Below are 16009 nucleotides of genomic sequence, written 5' to 3' on the forward strand. Positions count from 1 at the left end.
GGAGGCCAGGACAGGACCGGGCTGGGACTGTGCCTGCCAGTGTTGGGGAGGAAAATGTCAGCCTGGGCTCAAAGAGTTAAGGGATGAGGTCAGAGCCTTGAGCAGGGCAGGCTAGCCAGCGCCCTGGACCAATCCCCAGGGGCCGGGGATCTGGCTGGTGAGAGGAAGGGGGAGGGGAGAGATTGATGGGGAGAGAGATGCCTGAACACTGGGGCTTCCTGAATCTTACCACTGGTCAAGGAGTGCAGAAGGGAAGGCAGAGAATGAGGGGTGCTGGGGGAGAGATTCAGGGGGAGGAGTGAAGCCATCTTGTGATTCTGGAAGTCGGCAGAACCCTGGCTGGAGAGAACGGGCGATACAGGGGAGAAGGAGGTATGAGGTGGGGGCCATGGGGCTGGGTACCTGGGACCTCACACGTGCAGGGAAGGTGGTCCTCTGGCCAGGCCTCCTGACCTGTCTGTCCCTTCTGTGGGGGCCTTAACCCCAAACCAGCCTGTCAGAGATAGCTCTCCCCACCCCGGGGTTAATTTTTCTTTGAAGGTAGCTCTTGATCCATTAAAGGTTTACAAAGCTTCCACCTCTGATGTCTGGCTTTGGAAAGGGGGGAGTAAACTGATACACTTTATCACCTTTCCAGGCTCAACAGTCACTCTGGGGGAGTGCTGACTACCCCTGGGAAGGGCAGGAGCCATCAGTTAACTGCTCATAAATGCACCGCTGAGCCGGAAGTGGAGCGTCAGCCTTAGAACCAGTGCCAAATACTCTCACTGTTGATGGACCTTAACCAGTTGCCCAACTTTAGCCGGATCATGTTCAGAGCCTGGCAGTTAGCAGGCTGGGCCCCAGAGCCCACTCTGCCAGGTGGCATCAGAAGTACCTGGCCCTCATCCTCCTCTCCGCGTGCCCTCTGCTCTCACTCCTTGCGCTCCCCTCCCCATTTCCTTTCTTCTCTCTCCCTCCCTCCCCCATCTTTCTAGGCATCACCATGGCATCACAGCAGAACAGAAACCCAGCGAGATGTTCACCCACCTCTCCCGCCCGCCCAGGAGCCCCAGCTCATGGAGCTCGCTGCTTTCCCCACCCCGTCATCCTGCTCAGGGAGGTGGGAGTTCAAGGCTGTACTGAGGGTGAGGAGAACAGCCCCAGCCAGACCCCTAAATATTCCTTCTGTGAGCATGAGCATGTCCCTGCCCCTTCCTCAGCCTCAGTCTCTCCATCTGTACAATGGGGAGGTTCCTTTCTAGTCTGACATGACTTCTGCCTACCCTCTTCTTGACCCTCTGGACTCCTCTGTGCACTTGGGGATCCAGTTCTCAGCCTTCCGGGACCCAGCCGAGGAGCCCAGAGTCACATCTTCTGCAGCCCCATTTCATAATTTCCTCCCCTGCCTTCCATATCGCAGTGGTGATCACAGCTTGCCCAGTGGCTGAGGTCAGGGGGCAGAGAACTAACTCTCATCTGACAGCTCAGTGAGCAGCTGATTACCCAGGGGCAGGAGCCTGTCCAGCTGCAGGAGACAGTCTGACTCCTTCCGGCCATTTGGGCAGGAGGCCCTGGGTCAGCCTGGGCGGTGCTGCAGGTATGTTTTCTGGGAAGCAGTGACTGTCCACTGGCACTGATAGCCCCCCAAGCAGCACCTGTCGGAGTGACCCGATGAAAGCTGCCCACCCCCTCCCCAGCTGCCAGCTCAGAAGCTGGCACTCTGCAAGAATCAGGGTGCCTGGCCTTCAGCCCATCCCCACGTTGCAAAGTCTGGGGGTCCTGGGGTGGGTAACTGGCATGGGTGCCCATTCGTATCTATGCATTACCTGGGTATAGGGCTGTGATCTGCCCTGCGGGAGCCCAAGGTACTATGGACATAGGGAGGGCCCTCTGGGCTCCTGCACACATCGGGATCACGTTCCCTGGCCGGCGTGGCTGTCCATGCGCCCGTGTCCCCCAGGAGCCCTGGAGCTCTTGGCCTGGTCTCCTGCTGGCGTCTGGCCCGGCACCCACCTTGGCATCCCGCTTGTCCATCTGGCCAGCAGCCTGGTTCAGTCCATCGTGGAGGGGCTGAAGGTGGATGGGGATGGTGGGAGTCAGGGTTCCCTGAGGGAGGAGAGGAGGAGGTTCTGAGACTGGCACCCCAGTCGGGGGGGTTGGTCAACCTCCCAAAAGATTCTGGTGGCAAGGGCTACCTCTTGGCCCCCTGCCCTCCCTACACTGTCCCGGGGCTTGGAGGCTCTGCCTGCTGCACGGCAAGCTGGTCCCTTCTGGGCTCCGGGTCCAGAGTTCTAGGGGCTCCCCAGCCCCTTTTCCAGCTTAACCCCAGGAAAACATTAGATGTATCCACCAGAAGCCAGGAGATGGGGTACTTGGAGCAGCGTTGCAGAGCCTTGGCCTCTGGACCCCTCCTTGGCCCCCTCCTCTCTCTGGGGTCCCTCCTCATTTCCTCTAGTCCTGGTCCCTGCCTTGCTCGAGGACCCTGCTTCTACTGCCCCCCACCTCAGTGGAGCCCCTCCCAAGCCCTCTCAAACATACTCACCATGGGGCTGGAGAGGGGTCTGAAGGGTCCTCAGCCCCGCTGTCTCTCCGGGGGGCCGGCGGCGTCTCCAGGGACCCAAACACCTGGCTCCTGGGGGGAGCTGCGCCCTGTGCTGGCAGCCGGAGAGGCACAGCCGGTGATTGGCATGTCCCACCCCCTGGCACGCCAGCCTGGGGGGGGAGGGAGGAAGAGAAAGAGGGAGGGAGGAAAGAGAGGAAAGGAAGGGAGGGGGAGCTAGAGGGAAGCCTCGGGCAGCGTCCGGGTTACAGTGGGCCCTGGAGCGTGGCCTCCTTCTCCACAAGGGCACCCAATTCCAGCCCCTACAGGTAGGGTGCAGGACAGGAGGGAGATGAGCCCAGGAAGGCTAAAAGTCCAGAATGGGAGAGAAGGCGGATACAGGGAGACAAACACCCACACCCAAAGCACACAGGCTCGGCTGCACACACACACACACACACACACACACACACACACACACACACACACACACACACGAGCTGGCACACGCACTCTCACAAAGGCACACTGTTGCCCCGGCTCCTTCCCCCACCCAGCCTTAGAGCCCCCAGCCCACGTCTACCAGGCCCGGTCGGTGTTCACATGCCTGTTTCCCCAGCACACACGCCCGGCCCCCTTGCACGTGCCCACGCGCCCACCCACCCAGCCCCACACCCTGCTCTTTCTCCCTGCTGGGAAGGAGCTGGATTCCTTCTGTTTGGAAATGACACATTGGGCCTCACGTGAGAGGCTCCAACTTGGAACAGACCCAGAGGGCTGGCGCGTGCGCCCCGGGCTGAGGGCTGAGCGGACCCCGAGCCCACGTGCTGGTTTTCTGTCCCCGCTGCACAGCCGGGTGTGAGGGCACATGGGTGGATGTTTTGCGGGGATGAGTGTGTGTGTGGGGAATGTATGCCTGCTCCATGCGTTGCTGAGTGCCCTGCACATGCGTGTCCCTGAGTACGCAAGTCACCGAGCAGCTGGTGGAAACGCAGGTGTCGCCCCATGGGTCTGAAGCCAGGACGTGTGTCTGTGTTCGGCGTGTGTCTGAGTGTTGCCCAACTGTGGAACTTGCTAATTCTGACAAGTGAGGCAGTCTCTACCTCTCTGCCTGTGCCACCCCCAGCTTCCACCTGGAAGACAGACAGACAGGCAGACAGACACCTCTCCTCCCAGCCTGTCAAACCCTGTCTCCCCTGACTCCCACTTGGGGCTCACAGGTGTGTGCCTGCCCTTCCTCCCCCCACCCTCCTGGAGCCCCACTGCTTGGTCAGCACTGCGTCCCCACCCCCCCAACACCCTGCCCCCCAGGCTGGTTTGGATTTCTGCATTGAGTTTCCTCAGAGATAGAACCCCTGGGGACCTTTTGCCATAGAGACCTGGGTCGTGCCCAGCCCTCACCTGGTCCTAGAGACCTCCTGGGGCGCTGGCCGCAGAGCAGAGGTGGGGAGGCTACTGCTGGGTCCTTTGCTTCCCTGGGCTGTGCTGAAGCCCTGGGGTGGAAAGTGGGAAGGACCAGGATCATTTATTATTTGCAGGGTGTAGATGAGAAAACCAAAGAGCAGAGGTGGGTTTGAAATGTGCTTGGCAAGTGTTTGCACTGAGGTCCCTCAGCTCTGAGCCTAAACTCTGGAGGGGCTGGGGGGCGGCTGGGAACTTCCCCACCACTGGCCCCTTGCCCTTCCCGGCATCCAGCACCCAGCACCCCTCTCAATCCTGATGCCTGAGGGTATCCTGGGCTTCCTCAGGCTGGAGCCCGGGTTGCCAAAGGAGTCAGGTGGAGCGGAAACTCTGGTCCCTGGGGTGTGGCCAGCCACCATCGTGCCCCTGGTGGGTGGGCACACGTGGCAGGTACATGTGGGGGCATCTCTGCTTCTCAAAGCCAGCTGCGTCTAAAGCAAGCACCCAGGTCACCTCCTCTCTGAAGTCCAGGAGACCCTGCCGCTTGGAGAGGAATCTGAGCAACCCCCTCCCACTCCGGGGTCAGCCAGCCGGGCAGGGGAGGGTCAGAACTCGACCAGTCCCTGCCCGTGGGCGCGGACACCCGCTGCCCCCTGCTGGACTGCGCTCGATTTGCGGCGGTGGCTTGTGCGCGCGGTGGGGCTGCGTGTACTTGTGCGCGTACACGTGGCTGAGTGTGGGGGTGTCAGGCCTCCACGCTCAACATCCATTTCCGAGTCTGAATCAGGCTCTCTTCTTGCCCCCTCCCCCCAAGCTCCTTGGTCTCCCTTTTCTCTTCTCCCACCGCCTCTGCACACGTCCCTTTAGAAATAAAAACACTTATTTTGTAGGCGGGAGAGGAGGGTGACCAGCTTTCCCTTGCCTCCTCCTGGGTGCCCCTCTCTGTCCCAAGAGGTTTGTTTGCTCTTTAAGTCTGTGCAGCCGCGGAGGCAGGGGGGTGACGCCCCCCGCCCCAGCCCACCCCCGACTGTTATGTTCTCGGCCCCAGACTTGGCTGAGTCCCCTTACCAGATGGGGAAACTGAGGCAGGAAGGGAGAAGGGAGGTAGGGCCGGGAGAAGCTCTCCCACCCGGCTCTCTCACCGCCCCCGCACCCGCGCCGGATTTAGCCGCAGGGAGGCTGGGAACATTGTCTTTATTTTAAGCCACAGAGTGCGGCACGAACGCGGCTGCTCGCGACAAAGGGCTCGGGGAGGCAGCGGCAGGAGGCGCACGTGGGGGTCCAGCCCCGCCCACGCGCGACCCTCAGCCGCAGTCGGACGGCCGGGCTTGACCTCGGCCATTTCCCTTTTCTGGCCTTTGGGGCGGGATCCCTGTTCGCACGTGCTCCTGGCGGTTGCTATTTTGGTCGCCTGGCGGAGGATTCACTCACTCCTTTAGGCCACTGGGGGAACAGGGGGTCGCCCCGAAGGGCCGGGTTCCTCTCTCAGCCTCCTCTCCTGGAGGAAGAGAGAAGCTGCCTTGGGGGGTAACTAGCTCTCCCGCTTCCCAGTGGAGGCGCCCTGAGCAAGTTAGGGCCCCCTCTACGTCTGTTTCATCATCACTCAGGGAGGGCACTTAGAAATACTTCCCAGACAGCGCTGTTTGATCGCCAGTTGCAGGTTAAACTTGGCACTGGCGGTTTTTACAAGTGAAAGCCATTATCATTGTTATTTATAACTCGTATTGAGCACTTACTAAGTGTTCGGCGCTGTTAAGGGCTCTTAATTAACTAGTTTTGTTTCTGACTGCAACTCCCAGAGGGAGCTTCTGTTATTATTCCCATTTTACAGACGAGTAGAGGTATAAGCAGCTCGCGTGCCAGGGGGTTTCACGGAGGGCGGTCAGCGCCGGGGCGGTCCGGGGACTGGGGTCACGGAAGGCTTCAGGGATGTCAGAAACCGGTGACAGCATTTGTAAAATTTCGAGGATCTTGGCTGAAAGCCGCGTGGTGGCGCGGGAAGGAAGTGGGGGCTGCGCTCCTGCTGTGCGCTCGCAGCCTCTCAGCTTAACCTTCACCCTCGGCTTGAAGCCACTTTAGCAGCTCAAACCGAGATAAACTTGCCGCTTATCAGTGCTGCTTCCTGTTCTGGGAGAAGGTGGCGGAATGGGCGATCCTCCTGGCCTCCACCAGACCTAGGGTTGGTCCTTAGCGCCCTCTGGAATGCACCTGGGTTGGTGATCTCACCGGTGTTGGGAAGGGGCCTCCATTCCCAGAGGGGAAGCAGCCGGTCGTCCAGGGGGTATCCTTCCTTATGTCCCCCCCACCCCGACCCCCGCTGCTTTAGGCCCTCAGCCTCGTTACCCTCTCCCTCTCACCTTCCGGGCGGAGGGACTAATTCCCAGATTTAAAAGGAGAAACTAAAATCAGGGCGGGGCTGCAGATGGAGGAGGCCTAGAAAGGTGCCCCTCCCGATCCCCCGCAGTCCCAGCAGCCCGGGGGGCCGGAGGAAAGTGACTTCTACAAAGGCATCATCTTGGACAGGAAATAGGGCTTTTCCCAGTCTAGTTGCAAAGATAAGGCCTCTTAGGAACAATCTCCCCTTCACCTACTGGGCGCTTCACCTCCCCGGCATGGCTCTGTTCTGGGAGCCTCGGGGCAGGCGGAGGGCCCGCAAAAGCCCAGCGCCGCCGGCCCGGAAGCCTCGAAGTCAGCTTCCAAAGGAAGGATGGAGTCTGGCGACCCGGAGAGTGGCGCCTCGCGCGGCCTGAACCTGCAGGGGCGGGTGGGGCCGAGTTAACCGGGCGCCCGGGGTCTGGCGGTGATTGTTGGGAACCGAGGCAACGCATCCTGGACGAATCTCTGGATCCCGGTGGGACTGGGGCGCGGGGAGAAGCTGCGTCCCCTTGTTCCGCCTGTGAGGACCTCGGAGTCCAGGTCACTTGCTGCCGCCTAGGACCTGGACGCACTGTGGCCGTTTGGCCGGGACGGAGGAAAGGTGCGCTTTCCGCCGCACGGTGGAGGCCCGTGCTTCTCGCGCAAATCTCTGTGGCCAAAAGCAGCTCGAAAAATCGGATTAACAGCAACGACTTTGCTACGCTTGGTCAGTGGACACCCGGCCCCATGTTTTCATGCCACACGGTATAAGGGCCCCGGCCCGGGCCCATAACGACGTGAGGCTGCTGGAGAGAAGTCAGGTCGAGCTCTGGGCAGAAACTTAGCGAGGGATCCCGGCCCTGAGGCTTTGATGTACAAGGCTTTCCCCGAACTCTCTGTAGCTGAGTCCGAGCGCCCAGGGAGTGGCTGGGTGAGGCAGGACGGATTTCGGGGTTCCCCGCTCCCGACCCAGCTAAGTTTGCTTCCTTTCCTGGCAACACCCTTCCCTCCGACTCCAACTCCCGAGGACATGTACTCTTGTCTTCGAATTTCCCACCGAGGCGGAGACCGAAGCTCGAAGCCCACGAAAGCGAGGAAAGGGACGGAGCCAGGCGAGTGGAGCCTAAGCCGGATCCCTCTCCCACCCACCTCTCGGCGAGACTCTCCCCTCGCACAGGCGCAGCAAGTCCATCGGTGGCAGCTGGCTGCCCTTCACACTCCGAGCCTCCGCCCGGGTCCTTGAACTCAGTACTCGCTGCCCCGGCCGCTCCAGTGGTACTCCCCGCTCTCTGCAGCTCCCGCCGCGCCCTCTAGCGGCCAGCGCTGCTTCTTGCCTGGGACCGGGGCGCCGAGAGACCGGGGTGCCTGGGGCTGGTGCTCAGAGCGTATTTTCCTTCGCGGGAAAAGAAATGATAGTACATATTCCTTCTTCATAGACTACGGTGAAGACTTTTCGTTGGCATGGGTGAGTAAGGGATGGTGCAGATCTAGGTCCAGGAAGAAATAGGAGTTGGGTACCTTGCTTGCAGGGCTTGCTACTGGCTACACGCTGGACTGGAAGAAACACAAGCTGGAATCAAGATTGCCGGGAGAAATATCAATAACCTCAGATATGCAGATAACACCACCCTTATGGCAGAAAGTGAAGAGGAGCTAAAAAGCCTCTTGATGAAAGTGAAAGAAGAGAGCGAAAAAGTTGGCTTAAAGCTCAACATTCAGAAACCTAAGATCATGGCATCTGGTCCCATCACTTCATGGGAAATAGATGGGGAAACAGTAGAAACAGTGTCAGACTTTATTTTTTTGGGCTCCAAAATCACTGCAGATGGTGACTGCAGCCATGAAATTAAAAGATGCTTACTCCTTGGAAGAAAAGTTATGACCAACCTAGAGAGTATATTCAAAAGCAGAGACATTACTTTGCCGGCTAAGGTCCATCTAGTCAAGGCTATGGTTTTTCCTGTGGTCATGTATGGAAGTGAGAGTTGGACTGTGAAGAAGGCTGAGCACCGAAGAATTGATGCTTTTGAACTGTGGTGTTGGAGAAGACTCTTGAGAGTCCCTTGGACTGCAAGGAGATCCAACCAGTCCATTCTGAAGGAGATCAACCCTGGGATTTCTTTGGGAGGAATGATGCTAAAGCTGAAGCTCCAGTACTTTGGCCACCTTATGTGAAGAGTTGACTCACTGGAAAAGACTCTGATGCTGGGAGGGATTGGGGGCAGGAGGAGAAGGGGACGACCGAGGATGAGATGGCTGGATGGCATCACGGACTTATGGACGTGAGTCTGAGTGAACTCCAGGAGATGGTGATGGACAGGGAGGCCTGGCGTGCTGCGATTCATGGGGTCACAGAGTCGGACACGACTGAGCGACTGAACTGAACTGAACCGTGTTTGTAAACACTTCATTTGTTGTTCAGTTGCTCAGTCATGTCCAGACTCTTTGCGACCCCATGGACTGCAGCACGCCAGGCTTCCGTGTCCTTCACCAACTCCCAGAGCTTTCTCAAACTCATGTCCATTAACTCGGTGATGCCATCCAATGATCTCATCCTCTGTCATCCCCTTCTGCTGCCTTCAATCTTTCCCAGCATCATGGTCTTTTCCAATGAGCTGGCTCTTCCCATCAGATGGCCATAGCGTTGGAGCTTCAGCTTTAGCATCAGTCCTTCCAATGTATATTCAGGATTGATTTCCTTTAGGATCGACTGGTTTGATCTTGCAATTCAGGGGACTCTCAAGAGTCTTCTCTGCACCACAGTTTGAAAGTATCAATTCTTTTTGTTCAGCCTTCTTTATGGTTCAACTCTCACATCCACACATGCCTACTGGAAAAACCATAGCTTTGACTAGACGGACCTTTGTTGGTAAAGTAATGTGTCTGCTTTTTAATACACTTTCTAGGTTTGTCATAGCTTTTTTCCCAAGGAGCAAGTGCCTTTTAATTTCATGTCTGCAGTCACCATCTGCAGTGATTTTGCGCCCCCCCCCCCAAAATAAATCTCTCACTGTTTCCATTGTTTCCCCATCTATTTGCCATCAAGTGATGGGACCAGATGCCATGATCTTCGTTTTCTGAATGTTGAGTTTTAAGTCAACTTTTTGGCTTTCCTCTTTCACTTTCATCAAGAGGCTCTTTAGTTCCTCTTCACTTTCTGCCATAAGGGTGGTGTCATCTGCATATCTGGGGTTATTGATATTTCTCCTGGCAATCTTGATTCCAGCTGTGCTTCATCCAGCTACTGCATTCATAAACACTTTAGTGCGCTTTTTCATTTAACCCTCCTAATGGCTCCTTGATACAGGCATAATTATGACCTCCCTTTTGACTTCCCTGGTGGCTAAGATGGTAAAGCATCTGCCTACAATGCGGGAGACCTGGGTTCAATCCCTGGGTCGGGAAGATCTCCTGGAGAAGGAAACGGCAACCCACTCCAGTAGTCTTACCTGGAAAATCCTATGGACAGAGGAACCTCGTAAGCTACAGTCCGTGGGGTCACAAAGAGTTGGACACGACTGAGCGACTTCACCTCACTTTTACATACAGAAAACTGTGGCCCACATCTTGCTGAGAACTCTTTCAGTGATTTCTAAGACACAGGGTATCACGGGAACTGCTTAAGCCAGTGTTTCTCCCAGTCATTCGTTCTGTTGTTCCATTTATTTAGCAAACACATGGGCCCAACTGTGTGCAGGCACTGTTCTCAGTGTTTTACATGTTTTCACTAATTTAATTTTCATAGCAACCTGAAGAAGTAGGTAGAATTATTGTCCCCATATCATAGATGAGAAGACTGAGGCATGAGTGGTTCGGTCATCTGTCTAAGGTCATATGGCTAGTAGGTGCCAGAGGTGATTATCCCCATATTATAGATGAGAAAACGGAGGCACTGAGAGGTCCAGTCATCTGTTCAAGGTCACATGGCTAGTAGGTGCCAGAGCTTCCCAATCATCGCTTTTGCCCTATCCTAAAGATCCCTCAAATGTCAATGTCGTTGTATCCACATCTCTTTCCTTCTCATCCATTTCCCTGGGCTGTGGGGCAATCAGCTTTTCTGCCAGGGTCTAACACAACCCTGGCCCCAGGGCCCCCCTTCCCTGCCCCCTTGGCGCCTCCTGCCAGGCCCAGCACTGAAGGAGGCCTGACCAGGGAAGGGATTGATGACTCTGAGTGGACCTTGGAGGCCGCCTGTTTACTCCGCTGGCTGGCACACGCTGTGATTAACCATGCACAATCGAGTTAGGACCTGTAGCTCCAGGGCTGAGGCCGGTGACGGGGAGGGGCCTGCTGGCTCCAGCTGCCTCTCCCTCTCCCTGGGGCACTTCAGGGGTTGGCTGGAAGCTGGAGCCCCCTGGAGAAGGGCGTGTGCCCCGCCAGCTGCGGTAGGGAGCACAGAGTCCTAGGGGTGGGGACCAAACTTCCCCACCCTGCTTCCTCTTCCAATAGAGGACCAGAGGCTCAGAAAGGGAGCGGTTGGCTGTGTATCAGAGAAAAGAAGCCCTTTTCCGAAAGGAAACTTCTAACGGAAAATGGCAGCCGTACAGGAAAGGAGGAAGGAAGCCAGGCTGGGTCTGGGTCTGGCTTTTGGATGGTGGGTCTCAAGCTATGTCACTTCTAGGGTGAATATTTATCTCTGTGTTTTCCTCCTAGGCATGTGAACCTTTCCACTGAGCATATGCCCCACCTGCTCTAGCTTTCCTGCCACCAACAGCCAGTGGGGGGGCTCTGTAACCTACCTGGGGTAGAGGAAGACAGGGATAAAAGCCCACCTCCAGCTTAGCCCTCCTCCTTTACCCAGCAGTCCAGGGATAGGTCTCCAGAGTTGTCAACCCGTGCTGTGGGCTGTGCTTAACTAAGGTGTGTCCGACTCTTTGCGACCCCCTGAACTGTAGCCTGCCAGGCTCCTCTGTCCATGGGGAATCTCCAGACAAGAATACTGGAGTGGGTTGCCATGCCCTCTTCCAGGGGATCTTCCCAACCCAGGGACCGAACTCGGTTCTCCCGCATTGCAGGTGGATTCTTTACCGTCTGAGACCCCAGGGAAACACAGTACTCCCTGTTAAAAAACCCCACAGAGCAGCCTATGCCGTATTCTACTTCCTCCAGATTGATTATGCAGTTTTGAGGGAACAGTCTGGCATCTATGCCCAGCACTGTGTTCAACACTGGGGAGGGAACAGGAGAAACCAGAGCCCGGAAGCCATGGGATCGGTGAGTGAGTTGAGGAGACAAGATTGATCCTGAGAAAGGTACCAGGGCGGACCAGAGTCCATGAACTTCCTGAGCTTAGGGATAAAGGTGAAGAAAGGTAGAGTGATGGTCCGTGGGAGCTGGTCCCAGCAGGGAGGGTGTAGGCCTGGCTGGGGAGGAGGATCTGATTCCCAAGGTTACTTAGGTTTCAGGGCACCAGGATGTTGGAGTCAAGTTGGGGGCCCAGGCGAGCGCACCTTGTGGGGAAGAAAGAGTCAGGGCTTCTCTCCCAGCCTCAGGCTACCCTTCCATAAATGGAATTGAGGACACAGGCAAAGATGGAATAGAGCACTCTATGGTCCGAGAGGACTCTCCCAGCTATGATGTTCTTTAAAAACGGGATACCTGGGGTTTTACTCAGCTCTGTCTCTCCTGGTCATGAGATCTGGGGCACATTGCTCTCCTTCTCTGAGTTTTGCTAAAGCTGGAAGGAAAACGGGAGGCTACTCTAGTATACCTCAAAGTTTATTTTGCAGAACATTAGTAGGTGTAAGTTATAAGAAAAAAGTCTTCTATGATAAATTAATTAGGCTTTCTTTACTGCAGGAACCTATCAGAGCCTTTATTTATTTGTCACACTCTTTAAAATTTTTTTTTAATTGAAGGATAATTGCTTTACAATATTGTGTTGGTTTCTGCCATACATCAACATGAATCAGCCACAGATATACGTATGTTCCTTCCCTCTTGAACCTCCCTCCCACCTCCCACCCCATCCCACCCACCAAGGTCGTCACAGAGCACTAGCCTGGGTTCCTGCGCTATACAGCGACTTCCCATTAGCCATCTATTTTACGCATGGTTGGTGTTGTTGAGTTGCTCAGTTGTGTCTGACTCTTTGTGACCCCTTGGACTGCAGCACACCAGGCTTCCCCGTCTTTCACCATCTCCCGGAGCTTGCTCGAACTCCTGTCTATTGAGGTGGTGATGCCATCCAACCATCTCATCCTCTGTTGCCCATTTCTCCTCCTGGCTTCAATCTTTCCCAGCACTGGGGTCTTTTCCAAAGAGTCGGCTCTTTGCATCAGGTGGCCAAAGTATTGGAGCCTCAGCTTCAACATCAGTCCTTCCAATGTATATTCAGGTTTGATTTCCTTTAAGATTGACTGGTTTAATCTTCTAGCAGTCCAAGGGACTTTCAAGAGTCTTTTCCAACACCACAATTCAAAAGCAGCAATTCTTTGGCGCTCAGCCTTCTTCCTTATGGTCCAACGCTCACATTCATACATGACTACTGGGAAAACCATAGCTTTAAATATATGGACCTTTGTCGGCAAAGTAATGTCTCTGCTTTTTCATCTGCTGTCTAGGTTTGTTATAGCTTTTTCTCCAAGGAGCAAGTGTCTTTTAATTTCATGGCATTTTAAAGTTACACCTGGTAATGTATATATTTCAATGTTACTCTCTCAATTTGTCCCACCCTCTCCTTCCCCTACTGTGTCCATAAGTCTGTTCTCTATGTCTGAGTCTCTATTCCTGCCCTTATTAGAGCCTTTAAATGGCAAATGTACACTAAGAATCTCTGAGAGGCAGAGAGGAACATGCAGTGTTTTCCAAACTTATTTCATCACAGAAATATTTTTATGTAGAGCATCTTTTAGGACTGGCATCCCAGGAACACACTTGAGTCACTCTGGGCTGGCTTATCTAGAAATGCTCCAGCTCCAACAAGTGATCATTTTAGGCATTTCCTCCATCTTTCAGGCCTGCGCCTCCTGTCCCATCAAGGGCTTGTTTCCCTGGCCCCAGCCTTGCTTGAACACTTCCATCTCCTGCCTCCTTGCTCTATTCTCCTTAGTATGTTGGTCTTTGTGCTTGGCTTCCTGTGACTTCCCTGGCTCAGTCCTGGAGAGCTCAAACTCCACCCAGCTGTCCCCTTTCCAGATACTTTCTGGTCACCAGAGTCCTGAAGGGTGCTGTCTGGGCCTTCCTGGCAGGGGTCCATGTGATGGCTGGCCCATAGCCCTAAGATGTGGTTTCCTGGTTCCCAACCCTATGCCCTTGCCTGCAGCCCAGTCCTCAATCAACAGACCTTCTTCCTCAGGCCCTTGTGAGGACTCTGGCCCCTCTGGCCTCAGACCCCTGCACCTTGAACCTCAGTTCCTGTCCCCTCCCACTTCCTCCCCATGGTTCCAGCCTTCCTCTGTAAATCCATTTCTGGGATTTGGGGTTCTAGGAGGTTAACAGGCAGCTCTTTCCCTCTCCCTTGCTGCAGTTCTTGAGTCTCTGGGCCTGAGCCAGGGCCAAAGAGAGCCAGGTGCCAGAGGAAAGGCAGGGTGGGAGATGAATCCTACAAGTATTTACAGTGATACCCTGCCCCCTATCATAAGCTTGGTTCAAGATGAGGGAATGCCTTGGAGGCAAAAGTATAGATTATGAACTAGAACATTCTAGTGAGGCAAGTGGCAAGAGGCGGGGAGATGGGGAGGTAAAGGCAGCGGAATGAGGGTGGTAAGGCTAACTCAGCTGGTGGTCCTGGGATGAGACTGGGGACAAAGACTGGTCACAGGGTGGTAAAGACCCATTTTACAGATGTGGGAGCTGAGGCCTTGTGACTTGCAGTAGGTTGGCTTCCCAGGTGGCGCTAGTGGGAAAGAATCTGCCTACCAAAGCACAAGAGAGAAGAGACTCCTTTGATCCCTGGGTCAGGAAGATGCCCTGGAGGAGGAATGGTAACCCACTCCAGTATTCTTGCCTGGAGAATCCCATGGACAGAGGAGCCTGGCAGGCTACAGTCCATAGGGTTGCACAGAGTCGGACACGACCGAAGCAACTTAGGACACATGCATGTATCATCAGTCAGTGGCTAGCACCCAACCCCACATTGTCTCCTTGTATTGAGATCTCAATCTGCAGTTCCCAAGTGCTTTCTCTTCATCACTTCTTCCTTCTAGAACTGCTTTCTGTACAGAGCCTCTGAGGACCCCCTCTTGGTTCTCCTATGTCCCTGATTACTGTTCTTCCCTCCTCTTTGCTGATCTTCCTCATGCTCCCACTCTCTAAACTTTGGAAGATCTGGGCTCAGTCCTTGGACCTTCACACCCACTCTCTAGGTTATGTCACCCACACGTTGATGACTTCCAGATTTTACGTCTCCAGCCCAGCCTCTCCTCTGAACACCAGACTCATATATCCAAAATTTCCTCATCTGTAAAATGGGAAAAATGATAGCTCGACGTCATAAGGTTGTTATGAGGATTAAATGAATTAAGACATGTAAAGCGTTGGAAGAGTGCCTGACTCCAATTGGTACTACGGCTGGAGCTATGATTATTGTTATCACTGTCATCATTGCTGCCTGCCAGCTCCACTTGGATGCCTAGAATAATCTCAGACATGACTCATCCCTAACCCCAAGTGCAGGCTTGCTTATCTCAGTGGATGATACCCCTGTCCTTCCAGTAGCGCAGGCCCCACACCGTGCAGTCATTCTTGACTTCGCTCTTTCTCTCACATGCAAGCATGCTCAGTTACTTCAGTTGTGTCCAACTCCTTGTGACCCTATGAACTGTAGCTTGGCAGGCTCCTTTGTCCACGGGGTTCTTCAGGCAAGAATACTAGACTGGGTTGCCATTTCCTCTTCTAGGGCATCTTCCCCACCCAGGGATTGAATCTGCGTCTCGTGTCTCCTGCATTGGCAGGCAGGTTCTTTGTCACTAGTACCACTTGGGAAGTCAGTCTTTCCCTTACATACTCAAATCTAATTCATTAAAAAACAATCCTGCTGTCTCTTCCTTGAATATATCCAGGGTACAACCACTGTGGTCTTGACCAGTGTCATCTCTCACCTGGATAACTGCCTCCGCCCTGGTCTTCCTGCTTCTACCCAGACTCATTGTGTAGTCGGTCCTCAACACAGCATTCAGAAGCTTCCTTTTTCTTTTTTTTTTTAATTTGTTTTTTAAAGTTTTTGGCTGCGCCATGTGGCATGCAGGACCTTAGTTCCCTGACCAGGGATCAAACCTGTGTCCCCTGCACTGGAAGTGTGGAGTCTTAACCACTAGACTGCCAGGGAAGTCCATTTTTTTTTCTTTTTATTTGTTCCTTTTGTCATATAAGTCAAATTGTATCCGTCCTCTATTTGAGATGCTCTATCACTTTCTCATCGTTTTCAGAGTAAAGCTCCTGGTCTCAGAAGTACTTGCCAGGCCATTGTGTGATCAGCCTCTTCTTCCTTCTTGATCTAATATCCTAGCCCTGCCTCCTTACTAGTCTGCTCGGGCCAAACAGGACTTGCTGTTTCCAGAAATTGCCAAGCACTTTCCTTACTAGAGGACTTTGCACTACTGTTACCTTTGCCCAGTAATAGTAAACAAACCATTAGTTTTCTACAAGATAAGGACAATAATGAGGTCATACAAAGGGCTAGGGCTTGGAGTGGTGGCCAGCGCCCTCAGCCCTACAACTGCAAGGAAATGAGTTCAGGTAACAGCTGAAAAATTGATGCTTTCAAATTGTGGTGCTGGAGAAGACTCTTGA

This window comes from Budorcas taxicolor, chromosome 25 (genome assembly GCF_023091745.1).
Source record: "Budorcas taxicolor isolate Tak-1 chromosome 25, Takin1.1, whole genome shotgun sequence".
NCBI lineage: Eukaryota > Metazoa > Chordata > Mammalia > Artiodactyla > Bovidae > Budorcas > Budorcas taxicolor.